The 16,263-nt window shown below is 37.3% G+C and overlaps 1 protein-coding gene across 3 annotated transcripts in view; it reads left to right on the forward strand.

Moving 5' to 3' along the window:
• Positions 1 to 16,263, forward strand: part of iqsec3a (IQ motif and Sec7 domain ArfGEF 3a) — a 114,686-nt gene that overhangs the window by 30,713 nt on the left and 67,710 nt on the right. The window lies entirely within an intron of this gene.

The following is a 16,263-nucleotide window of genomic DNA, read 5'->3' on the forward strand; positions in this document are numbered from 1 at the left end:
AACACGCGGTTTTCATCGGCACCTGGCTTTACTGTGGAAATGCTGCTATAATCCCCCAAAAGGGCATTCAGAGGCAACAAACAGAGCACAGCAGGAGCATTAAACCACATGTCAATTCATACGGAGGGTAGTTTTAACAACTGTGAGCTCTTATTTCTGTCAATAAAACAGTGTTGCCTCAGTAAACAAAATGGAGTTTGGGGTCATTTGGCAGTAACATTAACAGTTAACAAGTTTTTGGGAGTTTTTTGTTTTTTTGTGTTTTTTGCTGCTCTCTGTTTTAATGTTTGCACATGCCAGCTTTTATATTTGAATAGTTTAGAAAGCTACATGTATGACAATTTCTAAATCTAGTTGTGCAACCCATTTAAGTAAACCATTCTTAACTGTTTTATATGTCATATAACAAATATCAATCTCTGTTAGTCATTACAGTTGTACTTTGTTATATCATTTGTCCTATATGAACTGCATGTATGATGTAGTCGGTCAAGCATTGGCTAAGCTGAAATAGGGTCCTGAGCATTCTCAGCAGTTTAAAGTGAGTGCCTCATAATAAAAATATAGATTTTTCTAGAACTGTAACCCCCTGTTGCATCTTTTATCACCTTCTGTGAAAAATGCTCTGCTTTTAGCTCCTGACTCATTAAGGTTAACCTCTCAGAAGGCCCTTTTTGCTTCAGTTAATGAAAGGATTGATCAAAAATGATGTGCTGCCATTGTTAATCTTTTCAGCCATGCCAAGCTAGCACTTTGGTAGGCAATTAGCAAATATTACAGGGTGATATTGTTAAATCATAGAAGACACTGAACTGACACTGAGGTGTTTCAGTTCTTTCATACAGCCTTTATTTATGGACTTTACTGAACTTTCAGACTCATGAAGAGCTATATAAATAACCTAAGGAGCAGGTTAATCTATAAACCATTAATAATTAACATGACCATGTGCTAAATATGATGGAGGAGCTTTAGTAATGTATCTATTCATACACTCTAGATAACAAGCTGTGTCATTGAACTGTTAGCTTTGTTTGTGGTGGACATAGCCAAATTAGACTTTCCTAAGCTAAGCTAGCTATTTATTCAAAGATTTACCCCTACCACACTAAACCCATGTGTTCTGACTTTATATAGCACAACTTAATGTTTTAATGCAGGGAAGTAAACTATAATGCCTCTTTGTAATAACCAGCTCTGGACAGAAGACCACTTGTAACAGTTTTCTCGTGGCTAAGTTGTAATCTTGTAATCTTAGTCTGCATTTCATATATGCTGTTGGTGCTAATTCAATATTAACCCTATATAGCCCAATGTGACATATTTGATACATACAGTTTGAGACATTTTGCATCACTTTATGATAAAAACTTCCTGTTCCTGTTGAACACAATCTGATACATGTCCTCTGCCTCCTAATAGATACCAAGAAGCAGAAGATTATGCTTTAATAATTTTGACATATAACATGGTAATAAAGGGTAAATATCCCAAAAAGGAGATTTGTTTTTTTTTTTTTTTGTTTTTTTTTTGGTTAAAGGGCCAAATAAAGAACTCATATTAAAAAAAACTGGACTTTTCTTACCATTTTTTCATGGGTCAAGCCTTCAAGGGTTAAAAAGGCAGAACAAGCAAAAATATGTTGCATTTATTCCTCTTTCTTTGCTATAACCACAGAACTTGAATGAAGCAGAGATCTAACGAGGTGCAGGTTGTTCCCACTGTTCCCTGTGAAGGGACATTAAGGGTCCCATATGTGGGTGACACTGTCAACTTCAGCATGCATCACTGGGTAAAGTCCTTGTCCTTTGCAGCTTGCTGACAGCCTCATGACGGTGCGTCAACAAGGAAATGAGTGGTGAGGAGGAGGTGGTGGTAGAGGAGGAGGAGAGGACATGGAAAACTGCTGACAAGGCTACCTGCTCCGTTGTCGCCTCGCTCAGTATAATGAGAGATGGGCATGATGAGGATGAAAATGAGTGGGAGAGAAGAAAGAAAGGGTGAGGAGTTTGAGCTTAGATGGGGGGGAAAGTGAGATTTAATAATGTAGTTACTTGTTTCCACTCAGCAAAATGACCACCCTTTATTGTAGAATGTTCTTCTATTTTAAGAAAATAGCCATTCGTCCTTTTTCCTTCCAGTATAATGAATAACCAACCTGCAGACCCCTGACTAATGATTAAAGAAAATGAACAAAGTGGGAGGAGAGCATCCCTCCATATTCTAGCCTTTGTGCAAGGTGCAGTCATTACCATGACTTCATCTGTGATTTATTCATTTTAGTGTATTTTGGTTTAGAAGAAGAGTGGCTGAGTCATCATTGCAGAGGGAATGTCAGGCCGTGTGATATCCTGTCAGTTCTGTCTTTGTTTTAAAGACCCAATGGGTGGTCAGAATGAGTTACTTGTAACAACATGCTGACAAGCACAGCTGGTCTAACAGATTTTCAAGTTTCATCTTTAGCATTAAGAAACATTCAGGATGAAGATGCCTTAAGAAATCCTGAATAATAAGAAAGTAAACAAAGCTGAAAATAGCTACAGTGACTCATGCACATTAAAAATTAATGTAGCTTCTCCTGGCAGAATGTCATTTTGACCCTCTAATGTAAAGACATAGTATTAGAAGTCAAACCTGTAATTGCACTACTTTTGCACACAAAAAAATTCTTTTCACCTTAGCTGGGAATCATAAAACACACCATTAGCTTGCTACTGTAGGAGCCGGCTAAGCCCATTGTGACATGGGCCTGAAGTACTTTGACTTTACTAACGGCCCTAGTCACTTTCAAACAATCCACATCACTGCCAAAGAGGACCGTTGTCAGAGAAAAGATTAAACATGAAGGTTTGAAAAGGAATAGTAGGACTCAGAAAGAAAAACCCTTCACATTTCATTGAGATGTAATTGAATTTTCCCGTTCTTATCGGTCTGGTAAAGATATAGAGCCTCACCACTCTCTCTAGTGTCAATGGAAACACAACACTATCCACAGACCACCTTTAATTTTTTGCCACAGAAAGAACAGAGTGAAACTATTTTTAACCCTTCTTTTAAAGGCAATTTCACCGACGAGGGGAGACTGATTTGGACTGTATGATCATGTGCATCTGAGAACAGTGACACATAATGGAGAATGTGCTGCAAAGTGAATAGCGCGGTGCCAGGCTATGCCTGTTGTGCTCATCGCCAATGTTGCAATAAAAATCATCCTCACGCCATTTCTTTTTTTTTTGTATTGTTGCTCAAAGCGCTGGTGACAAATGAGCTATGTAGGGGGGAAAAAAGTAATAAATTGACTTTGAAGATCTTGGTACATAATCTGAAGACAACTGAAACCACTTATAATGATGTGTGTTGGCATTGAAGACCAAGTTATGTAGATGGATAACTTTTCCTGTAATACAGCAAAATCAAAGGTTAGAAAAGTGCAGTGGTTGTCAGCCAATGCAGACTGGGATTTGAATTATGTCACCTGGGGATAAATTTGAACTGCTTGTATAGAAAGTAATACTAAAAAATGCATTTAATAGATTGTCTAAACAAAAATCCGACACTGCAGGTACAGCACAAATATTTTCTTTCCTTACAAAATTCAGCTAACATCATCAGCTCCTTACTGTTTTTGTTCTTGTTTTTTTCTTTTTTTTTCTGTGAACTTTATTAAATTAAAACCTTGTGCATAAAGTACTTCAATGTTTAAGGAAAAAAAAAGGTTTAAATCTTTTTTTGGAGCTTTTGTAGTCATCTTGTTAAATCTGCCACTATCTTTCCATATATGTCTCACTGCAGCAGCTCAGGGAGGCTTTCTTTGTTTTCAGTCTATATTATCCTGAATTTTAGTTAATTGCATTTCACACCCTCACCTTTTTGGTTGCAATCTCTTAGATAATCAGTTTCAGCCCCGATAATCCTCTCAAAACTCTTCACTGTCCAAATAAAGTCTTTTCTCTAATTTTCCAACTTGCAGCATCTTGTACTAAACTGATATTTCGACTTTTGCCTCTACCATGCTAAACTTTTTATTTTATTTTCCATTAAGTCTTCTAGACCTTAAAAACATCAGTAAATACTTTTTTTCTCTTGTCTTAAACCTCAGTGAAGGCTTTATCATCTTACTTTCCAGCTGCGCACCACAGTAAGTCAAGCAATTCCGGGCTCCTGACATAAATTTGGCAACTCATTCCATCTCTCCTCCCTATATCTAAAAGTCTGGATTTATTTCTACCACACACACCATTCCCCAAAATGTAAGACAACTCCCTGTCTGCCATTTGTAGGATCAGTCTATGGGCCATTCCTTTTCACCAACATTATTTTGTTTCAAGTTCATCCTCCTGTTGTCCTGGTTCATGCAGATTTTCCAAACTTGTGTTCATTGTTTATATAAATGTTTACAGTAACAATGATAATCTAACCAAAGCCAATTGTTTTAAATGAAAAGCTACAGCTAGCATAGTAAGCTAACGTAAATGCTAGCTCCCAGAGTCAAGCTATCAATTTAGGATGCACTTTATGTGGTTCAGATGATCCAAATTAACCAAATTTAGACTAAAGAGATTAAAGCGATAAAACTCTTTTTACATACTAAAATAGAATGGGATTAGGTCTCAATGGCCTCAGTGTTCTTCGGGTATATTCACTTATGTACATCGAGCATTTCCTTTAGGGATTAAATCAGCGTGGTAATTGGACAATCAGTACTGTAGCATCTTGGCTCCCTACCACATTTACTGTACATGCACATGCAATAGTGGCACAGAAATTAATCTAAAGAAACAACCATTGTACACTTTTGTGAAAACTAGTCAATAATTCTAGCTTCTCCCCAAAATTGCTGTAAATGTACTCTATGTTGTGCTGCTAGTCTCTTTTAATGCTAATTGAGCTGTTAGCTTCATCACTTACTCATTCTGTATAAGTCACACTGAAGAAATCTAGAGTTTTATCATGTTTTAGCAAACTTCACACTAAAAGTAAAGAATCTGTGGGTTATGATCTACACACTTATTGATAGTATAATCATGTACCTGATCATGTTTTCACACATAGCACAAACACCGTGGAGATTATAGATCATGGTGGATGACATCGTTCCCATTGCAGGTAAAAAGTAAATCATATAATTTTTCAGAGTTACATTTTTATTTCTTCGTAAAGAAGTGGACTTGGTCTTGCTTGTGGAAGATATATTCTTACCCAGCAGTGACTGATAAATGTAACAGCATAGCAGGAAGAATTTATTCATGTAATCTTAAAGTGTAACTACACCCCCTACTTTTTGTGAAACTCCACCCACAGCCTAATTTGAAAAATGCCTGAAACTGATAGGGTTGGAGGTGTGGGGTGATCATTGAGCAGAGAGTGGGCGAGTTGGGGTACACAGGCAGAAATGATTGACAGACAGTAGCTCAGATCATTGGTAGGATGCAAAGTGAGATTTACAAAGTATCTATGCCACAGAGCGGTCTTCGAGGTGGAAGGCTTTTCCCCTCCTGTATCTCCTCAGCTATACATGAACCAGGTGATCCTGACCCGTATCAGTGTGAGCCGTTAGCGCTGTTACACTGACCTGTCAGCAGCTCTGGAAAACTGTGGAGACTCACGGCAGGTTGTGGCAGCTGCAGGAAGTGCTGTTGCAAGTAGCCGCTGCTATGATTTAAGCTCCTGTCTGTAGCCAGATGAGGATCAGCAGGTAAAAAATAAAGTTTTACACCCCTCAAAAGCACAAGTCCATCCCATTGCAGGAATATTTCATCAGAAACTCTGTGAAAGGATAGAAGTCTGAAACTAGCAAATCCACACCATTTCACCATTTATATGCATTGATGGGTGCGGTTTTCTATGGCTATTGTTCATACCTTCTTTCATCGTCCTCCGTCTCTGGGTACAATCTGATGTGTTGCTTATGCACAACAACACATGCATAAAGTGTGCTTCTTACTCTTGATTAGAGAGCAACATTCACTTGTCATGTTATGACAGTGTCTTTTGAAGCCCTTTTGTTTGACTTCAACATCAGCATATAGACAACATGTAGCCAGGTTTGTCAAACTGGCATTGACAAACCTTACACTTTGGCTCATTTATTACCACTCTGCCTGAGTAGATTAACACTAGCAGAATCTCTGTTGGGATTTTTTGCATTTATAAAATCAGAAAAATTTGGTCGTGTCAGTCTCTCAACCAAACTGAAATACTGAAGAGAGTCAGTTAAGCAAATGGCAATGTGGCTGGAATTTCTATTGTTCGTCATTTTGCAGTATAAGCACAAATATATCAGAGTAGAATGTGGATTGTGGATACAGTTTTTTCATTTGTTTTCTTCTTGTGGGAATATTTACTGCAGTAAGTTTCCAAATACATCAGTCACATCAATACTGTGTGAGAAAAATAGCTTGCAGACTTGTAAACCTCTGAATAGTAGTCTGACTTTTCCAAGCGCCTATAATGATCATCATAAGAACTTTCATCTGATTTTTTTATGTAATAAATATGAAATGTTCTCTGTTGCTTAAAAAGAGCCTAATTTAAACAAAAATTTGTACACAAGGAGAACACATCTGAATATTTTCTAATAGGTGAAATAGTTACAAATGGATAATAAAGGCACTTATTTCCCCCTGATGCGTCGCATAATAGGCAATTAGTTTTTCTTTTTTTTAAATCACTATGGTGGTGGTGGTTTGGGGGTTTGGTTGTTTGTTCCTCTCACAGCAGCAGCTAAATCTTTTCTCCAGGCATTGTTGTTTGTGAACAAACTCTTCTCTCTCTGCCTCTGTGCCAGGCATCCATAAAAAGCTGCTTTTGCCATGAGGTATACAAATAGCATTGCAATTCTTATGTATAACAAGATGCACATAAGAAGCGGGGAGATAAACATTAGAAAATACAAGGACATTTTAAGCAAGCCATGTCAGCTCACACTAAAAAAACTCAGACATAATAAAAAAAAGAAAATTTAAGACAGTTTGCACCAGAATATGTTCATATTTTTGCCCATCTGTGCAAACTGCCAAATCAAAATATTCTTACTAAACAGGGATTTTCATGTTGTACATACTGCATATGGTTGATGTGTTTGTTGCAAAATGACTAGCATGAGGTCAGTAAAGCAAAGCAGGCTTAGATTTCCAGGTATATCAAGGTGATCTCTTTTAAATAACCTTAGCTTATGCCAACCCAGGTACACTCAAATGAAATTGTTGGAGTTAACGTTTGATAACCAGTCATTAATATAAATTTGTACCTACTTAAAAATCAACATTAGTATTTTCGTGATGGGTGAATCTGTAAATTAATATACAGATTTTGTGTCTTGTAGAACAAATTATACAGTACATTTATATGATGAAAGAAAAAAAAAGGTGAAATATTGAATTAGTTTGACCAAACCTGGACAAATGTAAACGGTTAATTCAACTGTAATTGCTTGAAACCACTACGCCCCTACAACTAGATACCTAGATGATGTTGTATGCTGCTAGATTCAAATGGACCTAGACATACCGCATGAGTTCTAAAAGTTCCATATTTTTGCATGTTTTTGCAACAGTAGTTATAAATTAAATGTATTCATACAAATTCCCAATTAAATTACTCTTGCTCAAATAATGTTGTGCTGCTTTCATGAAATGGTCAAAAGATTAGGACGTCATCCTAACTCACCTTCACACAAAGCCTTTTCAGGCTGCTGTGCTTCTCTAATACAAATCTGGTTTCACAACTATACTCATTCAAAAAGAAGTACTAATTCAAGAAAAGTTAACATCTGTGCATTTAATTTGGCTGTTCTAACATTGTATTATGATCTCCCACAGAGACAAGTAACAGAGCATCTTGAACTATTTTAGTGAGTAACTCAGTAAGTAATTGTCTTCCCATTCATATACTGGGACAAGGACATCAGTCCAGTTAAATCACCAGGTTGAGCTAAAACGGGAGCTGGTCTCAACTGAGCATGTAACTGCAGTGCCTTAAAGTACAGACTTATAGACCTTTAAAGGTCTGTTGGCTTAACAATGGTAAGCCAATTTGGCATTTTAGCATGTATATTTTAGGAGTTAGAGTTCGCATGAGACACCAGATTTATAGGTGATGATCTGTGACATTGAATTATGGTGTCATTTCCTGTCCTTGAAGTCCTGCTTATGAGTCCTGGGCTCTGCTCTGTGTCTCTACTACTGCAGTGTATCAGCCTTAGATCTACAGTGGAGTTTTGCTCCCCTTCTCTTTTCCTTTCTCCCCATTTTGCTTACAACCTGGGGCAACAGCTTTAGAAAGATTGGATTTCAAACACTGTACTGCATATTTCACGAGCCCAACCTGTTTTTATACCCTGTGCTCTACTGCTGCTGGAATCAGCATTTCGTGACATTTTCTGGGAATGTCTGTGGTTACTGTGATCTGTCTATATATTGCAAACTTTATGGGCATAAAACAGTTGGGGTGTGTTTATTTAGTCTTACAATTCAATGCAGCACTGTAGCTTAAAAGAAAAATTTGCACAAAGCAACAAGTTGCATCTATTTGTTCACCCTATGACAACCATTACTGTCCTCCCATTGACGGACCATGAGTCTGTGTGGGGATTTTAAAAAGACCCAAACACTGCGTTTGTACTCTTCAGAGACATAAACTGGTCATTACTGATGTGAGTGCTCTTCACCATACTCCCATTGCTCAGAATGTATAGATTGAAAAAAAATACAGAATTGCAAAGAGCTTTCTTTACTTGCTTGTTTCTTCTCTTTGCCCCTTTTCTTGCTAAACAGCAATTTATGAGCTATGTCCTCCCAACCCAGTGAGCACAGTATTGATTGGCCTCTCCATAATCAATCCATCACTTCAAGATTGATCACATGAGGCAAGCAGAGAGCAAAAAGAGGATGAGCTCAACCATACAGCACAGCATTTCTACTCATTTGTTAGATCAAGTCTTGTTTCATACTTTGTTTGATATTTGTTTTATCAACCATGAAAAAAAGTATAATTTTCAGAAATTTGGACAAGTCAAGGCTTTGCTATATTTTAAACCATAAACTCTAACTGAACTTTGGTTTAAAATAGTCTTCCTCCTCTTCCCCCTCACTGTCTTAGAAGTGCTGAGGCTTTCAGTTTTTTCTTTTCTTTTTGACTAGCAAACAAAGAAGATATTATTACCATGTGATCCTCTGCCAATCTCATGATTTAAACATGTCATGGCTATATTTATTAGCCATCCTATGCTATAGCTTTTATGAACGTGGCCAAGAATGTGCAGCTGGTTCTCTGGAGAGAAACAGACACTTTCTTTAATCCCTTTCTGGACTCTTTTGTTTGCTTTGAAGCAAAAGAGCGGCTCCAATGCTCACTTTCTGTAGAAACGTGTTGGTGGCTGATGTACACATGTCTCAGTTTGACCTTGATCACTGAAGACAGAGCCAGAGACAGTTTATAGACTGTGGATGAAGGAAGGTTTTAAGAAAGTACTTGATTCAGAGATATTCTTCATAATTTAATTTAAATTTTAGGTTTTTTGTAGATTAATCCCAATGAAAACAGGAAGTTTTAACAATGTGGTTTCTATTCATCTGTCCTTGTTAATTACATGATGACACAAGTTGGTACTGTCATTGTAAGCATTACAGTGCTTACTGAATATTACATATAATGCTAGCTACAGTAGCTATTCATTTGGTAAGCTTATGAAATCATGACTAATGATAATGACAAAGTCCACAGCCAATTTATTAAACTGAAATGACACCAGAAATTTACATGACTAAACTAATGAAAATCAATATACTAAATACTTCACCTTATTCACAAATGAAGGTTAAAAATGCTCCTTTAAGACTTAACAAAGTATGTATTTTTTTAATTCCAGATTTATGGGACATCAGGTGACAGCTACATTTTGCTTTGTGGCAAAACATCACATTCCAGCAACTGGATATCAACACACTGGCCATTTTGTATATGCACCATGGCTGATTTAGCAAAGAAACGCTAGAGGACATTATCAGAGGGAGTGCTAAGAGAAGAGACAGGATGCAAGACTGATGTTGAATTAGCCTTTGTTCGGGGCTGTTAAAATCTGCAAGTTCAGTAATGCTACTTTACAGCACTGAGAGTTCTGCAGTACTTAGTTTTTTTGGCCGAACAACTATAAATAAATGTTCACAGGGTATTTAGTAAAGGTTAAGGCCATTAAACATGAGGGAGGAGGGAATTATCTTATGTAGTCTTTAAGTGGATAAAAAAAATTACATGAGTCGACCTACTGATTAAAGAGGAACAAGGTCTTTTTGATGCTAATTTGCTCCAAGCTGACATTCATTTTAATAGCTAGTGATTCTTTATCAGCAGTGACAGATTCTTAAATCAAGTGGAATGAAAATGATTTGCAATCTACGAAGGAAAATTGACAGTTGTCTTTGTTGTGTTAATAAAGGCTCCAGCTAAATTTTTTCTTCTTCTTTTGGTTTGAGTGGGCATCATGAAGTAATCTTCCTTCACGGCTTAAATACAAGTCATGTTTCTCCTGCTTACAGCGGCTGATAAATTCACACTTGCATGATGTATTCTGCAAATTTGCCCCATATATTTCCCTCTCCATAGATGAAAAAAAAGCTTATTAATGCAGAAGCTTCTGCTCTTCAGTCTACCCTTGTGTTCTGCCTGATGAACTGATTAATCCTCCATGAGCAGTTTGAGAGACACATTGGGGAGGCAAAGAGAGAAAAGAGAAGTCAGTTTAAGTGGCAAAGCAACAGTCACCTTGTCTTGCTAGTAAATTGATTAAAAATACAAACTTGCTGACTCTAAACATCTTCAATATAAACCTTCTTCTATTTTGGAAGGACATAAAATCTTACGCTGCTTCTTCAGGGATCTCATTTGGTATAACTTCTGCTGAAGTGGTTTGCCCTAGCATATTGCCATCTTCAGCATCTCCTTGGCTGTAGTCCACCAGAGGATAGACCTTTTGAACCCCACTGGTCACACAGTCCAATATCTCATCTCTGCTGCACACCTCTATGGTGCTGATGCAGCAGAGGCGATCACGGTTAATGAAAGTTAAAATAGCCTGCAGTGACACACTGGAAACATTATCAGGGCATCTCCTGTATAAAGATCATAAACTGTTTAGCACCTGTACACACAGTGCAACAGATGCACAATGACTATATTCTGTGTATCATCCACCGACCCAGACAGTAAAAAATGTAACTGTGCACGCTGATAGCTAAATTAGCAAGCATAGCCTTAACATTTGCCTAAGTGTCTTTGTGGTTTCATACCCTCTTCCAGAAATGTTCATCCTGGAATGTTGAAGCTGTTCAAAGGAAGTTACTTAAAAAAGAAGAATGACCTGTGTGAGGAAGATTTTTTGCCTCACAGGAAGATAAGATTAGCTGTTAGGCATTGGGCTTGGCTGTTGCAAGATTGAAAAAAAGAAATAAAATAGAGCTTCCTTATTGCTCATAGTCATGTCTTGACTGATGCAAAAAATTAAGTGCTTACAAATTATCGAAAAATGTTTTGGAAAACCAAATATTCATGCTTTATTAGCTTACTAACAAGCTAACCCAACAGTGATGTGGTTAGCAGATACACAAGACACATCAACAATAGTTATTGCTCAGCTTAGTCCAGGTGATTTTCACAAATATCACTGAAATCTATGAAACGATAGAAACGTTTACTGGGGGCATTGTGGATTGTTTTAGGAAGAAGAATTTGTCCAGGGATGTTTCCCTTGACTGAAACTTAGACTCACCTCCATCCTAGATTAGGCACATGTGTTATATGTTTATGCAGGCAGACATGATGTACAATTACAGTTAAAGGATATGTGATCTCTAGAGGTTGTAAGAGCAGCTGCTTGTTAAGGGTAAAATGGCATCCAATATTAATGGCAATCACGTTGCAAAAAGAATGTATTTTAATATTTTAAATTTCCAACCGAGTCAAAGCCAACCAGGAAGTGAAAAAAGCAATATAATAAAGTGTTGTCTCATTATGGATGGAACGCATTTCCCTGAAAATGAACTATTCCTTCGTCAAAACACATTTAATCTTAAGTCACCCCAAAAGTGCCTCAATTTAAAAAACATGTTGTATTACACAGAGGAATGTGTCTCCCTCCCGAACAATTCAAATTATCATGACTCCATAGCTTTATACAAGCTCTCTGTACATTTCTAGGTCCTTTCCATGCTTGTTGTTATGTTTTATGACTAGCTTGATTCCAAAGATAAATGAATGACAAAGTAGTACTGCAGGCTTTACAATGCGAAATGCTGCTTCCTTCTTCTCTCCAGCTGATAATGCTTCATCTGTGAGGAAGTGAAAGACATTGTTGCACCCCTTTTACTCCCTTTCACTCAACACCAGAAATAATGGATGTCAGTAAAAAGAATGCTGTGTCTTCTAAATGCATCTCCTTGATGTTCCCTTGCTGGAGCTCAGAAATGGAGCAAAGCAGCTTTTCAGTGACTCAAGAGGATTTTTAGACGGAAGCTATGAGGGTCACAAATCCAACAGAACTTTTGTTATGAAGAGAGACATTTCTTTTGGTTCATTATTTTGTCTTATTTGAGTTGTTGGTAGCATTACAGTATTCTGAATATTTCCACCAACATGATACAGTGATAGGAGTTTCTGCCATGCTACATTTCTTATTACCTTGTCGTCACTATCAAGATTAAAATTGGAAATAAAATATGAGATGATAAAATATAACATTTTCTTGAAGATCAAACAATTGGTTTTTAGCAACAAAAAGATTTTGCCCTTAAATGCTTAAGATAGACTTAAAATGTTGGGAGTAAAATGCCGATCTGTATCTGAAAAGTACCTTAAAATATCTTCACCTCAACCACCTAAAACTAAAGGCTAAAAATCAGATGTTTTGGTATGGGTGCAACAAACAACTCAGCAGCTCAAAGTCTTTATTGCAACTTCATCTGACAATTTAATTAACAAAACAATCAAGTTATGCAATGTCTTGTGGTTTCTCTCGGGACAAATTGTTAAATCTATACACAGAGTTTTGTGTTAGTGCCATTATCAGCAATAGCAATAAACATAGCGTTTTAATGCACTAAGTCACCAGTGAAAAATAAATAAACTGTCAAACTACCCTGCAGACATATTTGCAATCATGACAAAAAGGGCAGCAGCAACAGAGGATTTTGTACTTATATTCTGGGTGGAAACTGTGGCGACCACCGCGCTCATCCATCTTATACTGACGTATGGAAAAATGAGAGACCGGCAGCGTCCAGGACTCGTCTCCGCATCGTCTGTCACGTTGTCACCCGGAACTGCTCAATCTCCTTACCTGGTGGAGGACAGAGTGGTAGAAAGTCTATACATGTGTCTCTGTGTGACTGGAAAGAGAGGACGACAGGATGCTTGACAAAAAGGATGAGTAGGATGAGGATGAGTGACAGACTTAGAGGTTGGAGGAAAGCGAAGGTGTCATTGAAGCTGTATAAGATAACTTGAGTGCATGAAAATACATTATAATGCATATATGTAAAGCCACATTTAGATCCATAACAAAATATGCAAACAGTGTAAGTAGAGATGGTAAGCTCCAGAGCACTCTCCTCCTAAAATAAGTCTTGTTTTATCCAGGCAGGCCTATTTTTTGCACACGAAGAAGCTCACCTGCAGCTGAGTGTCAAAGCAGCAGATTTCATTTTTTTCTCCATTATTCATTACTCGTACAAGCTCTTCTTCAGAAGTAGCAGATGGAGCTATGCTCACTAAAGATACTTTCTCTACCAGCTAATGCACTATCAAGTGTAATGAAAAAATGGGCTTTTTGTGCAGAAAGTGAGTCCATACAGGTTTTGCTGCACACTAATCTGACTTTGTATTCACAATATACACAAGCAAGGCTGAATATCCTCCCTTTTTTTTAGTTAACTGCCACAGATTTCCAGTTTGCCAAAGGTTGTTATCACTGCAAATCTTCATACCCTTCCATAAGAAGTATCCTGTTCATTTTACTCTGTGCCAGTGTATTGTTAAATGCCCTGATTCTATGCCTAAGTAACATCAGTTTTATCACTAAATCCAACAGGAGGAAAAACATCTTATCTTAATCTTGGTAATAACACACTCAGCTGTTATCGCAATCACCATCAGCTAGATTGTGTAAACCTGCCACAAACTCAAAAGATATTTCAGGAAAATCTGCTGATACGTAGCATGTTGTCCTCACAGTGTATGGGTATTAACAACTCTCAACATGCTAATCCATCTTGCCAAGCTCCAAGCTCTGCATCTGTGTTTAATGTAACCAATAAGGACCCATTTGCAAACTAGCAGATATAAAGTTTCTGATCTTGGTTGTTCAGATTTTCTGATAGCACCAGCTTTATTCAATCACCTACCAAGGATGCTTTTATAAGAATAAGAAATCCACAACTTGAATTAATCACCAAAATGAAACCTTCAAGAAAAATATACCCATTAACAGATAGAATTACAGTCATAAACCATGGCTACAAAGAACCCCACCATCCATATAGCAGTGACAATTTTTAAAATAGAAAATCTGAAATCGATCACTTTACACTAATTGCAATTGCATATAATTTGTGTGAGAGAATGTTAATTTTTACATGATTATTATTCTTATTTAATAGAGAAACATGCCTCTTTTAGTCTGTACACTATTATGTGAAGATTAGGTAAGCATTTCAGTATGCCCTATTATGTCTTTTATTCAATTTTGTTTAAGTATGTAGGCCAGGTCACAACTGTGTACTAAAACTCATCTGCCTCACCATCTCCTCCTCTTTCTACTTTTCTTTTCCAGAAGCTTGTACTGAAGACACAAACACTATTAGCTAGTGCTTTGCACACAGTGAGTGACAGCCAATTCTGTTAGCAAGAAACCAAAGAGCGCAGCCAATCAGAACAGGGTAGATGGTTTCTAAGGTGGGACTTACCAAGGAAGCTTCAAAAAGAGAGCACAGACCTGTCTTGTTCTGTGCAATGGAAAATGGTGGGGACAGCTCTGTTGGATATTGATGGGGACATGTCCCTACTGTTCCTACCCAAGTATCAGATTGCATACAGCATGGTCTTAGGAAGAGTTTAACTGTAAGGTGATGCAATAGGTCTTAGAAACAGTATGTATCAAAATGATATGCACAACACTAAAGGGCTAGTCAGTCATCTGTATTTTTACAGAAGACACATGGTTAACATTGGTTTACATAAATAAATGTTTTACAAATTCAATATTTTTTTTTTTTTTTAGTTTGTTTTGTTTTTGTTTTTTTTTATCATGAATAAAATAAAAAATTGCCTTAAGATTTTCAAATTTTGTGCAGAACAGACGAGTGACTGGTTTCTTCTTTTTCAAGGTTTGTTTCCAGTTAGCAACCACAGCCATGTGTAATTATGCTTCCAGCTACTGATGTCACTTCACAGCCTAGTTTATCTGCTTAAAATCTGTTTGACGATTGTATAGACACCCAGCTAGTGTGTGGCATAAAGTAGTTTCACCCTTAGTAGGGTCAAAAATGGAACATGCTAATAGTGAAAAAACAGGGATTACTGTGTAAATTAAAAAATATGTACATGTGCCAAAAGTGGCAAAAGTTGTCAAACATCTTTGCCCACATATTCCTGTGCATCATTTATGTTGGTATGAGTGTTTCGAAATACATCCGCTAGGCAGTGCGTACTTCACAGTTCACCTCTGAGTTCTGAGGTCAGTTTCAGACAATAGCAAACATGGCCACAGTGTAGATGATAATGCATTCTCAAAAAGAGACATAAAAGGAGGTGGTCCCTGGATCCATTAAATACATCACAGCTAGTTCTTCATCTAGGCATTTCTTTGTCTTCTGTAAGCTCTCTGAAAACAGACCGAAATACACACAGGAAGGCCAAAGAAGACAAACTCCCACTTATGACAGCTGGAGGTCTATTTATGCTCTATGCTAAATGACATGTGACAGAGCCTTTTTGTCTAACACCTACATGTAAAGTGAAAGAAAACCCATCAACATTTTTCATACTTTTTCTACAGTGATACCTGTACAGTTTTGTATTAATTTGCAAATAAAAGTGACATAGCTGAACATAGTTTGAGCATTTAACTTCATGACCACTTTTAATAGCATGATGAAGACCCCCAGTTTTGAAGTGTGCTTCTAGACCGAATTTGAGACGCTTTTAAGCCACAAGATAGACACTTCTGATGAAGCATACTGGCAGCTTAAGTGCAGCCTTACAGATCCGCTAACG

This window comes from Melanotaenia boesemani, chromosome 23, assembly GCF_017639745.1.
Source record: "Melanotaenia boesemani isolate fMelBoe1 chromosome 23, fMelBoe1.pri, whole genome shotgun sequence".
NCBI lineage: Eukaryota > Metazoa > Chordata > Actinopteri > Atheriniformes > Melanotaeniidae > Melanotaenia > Melanotaenia boesemani.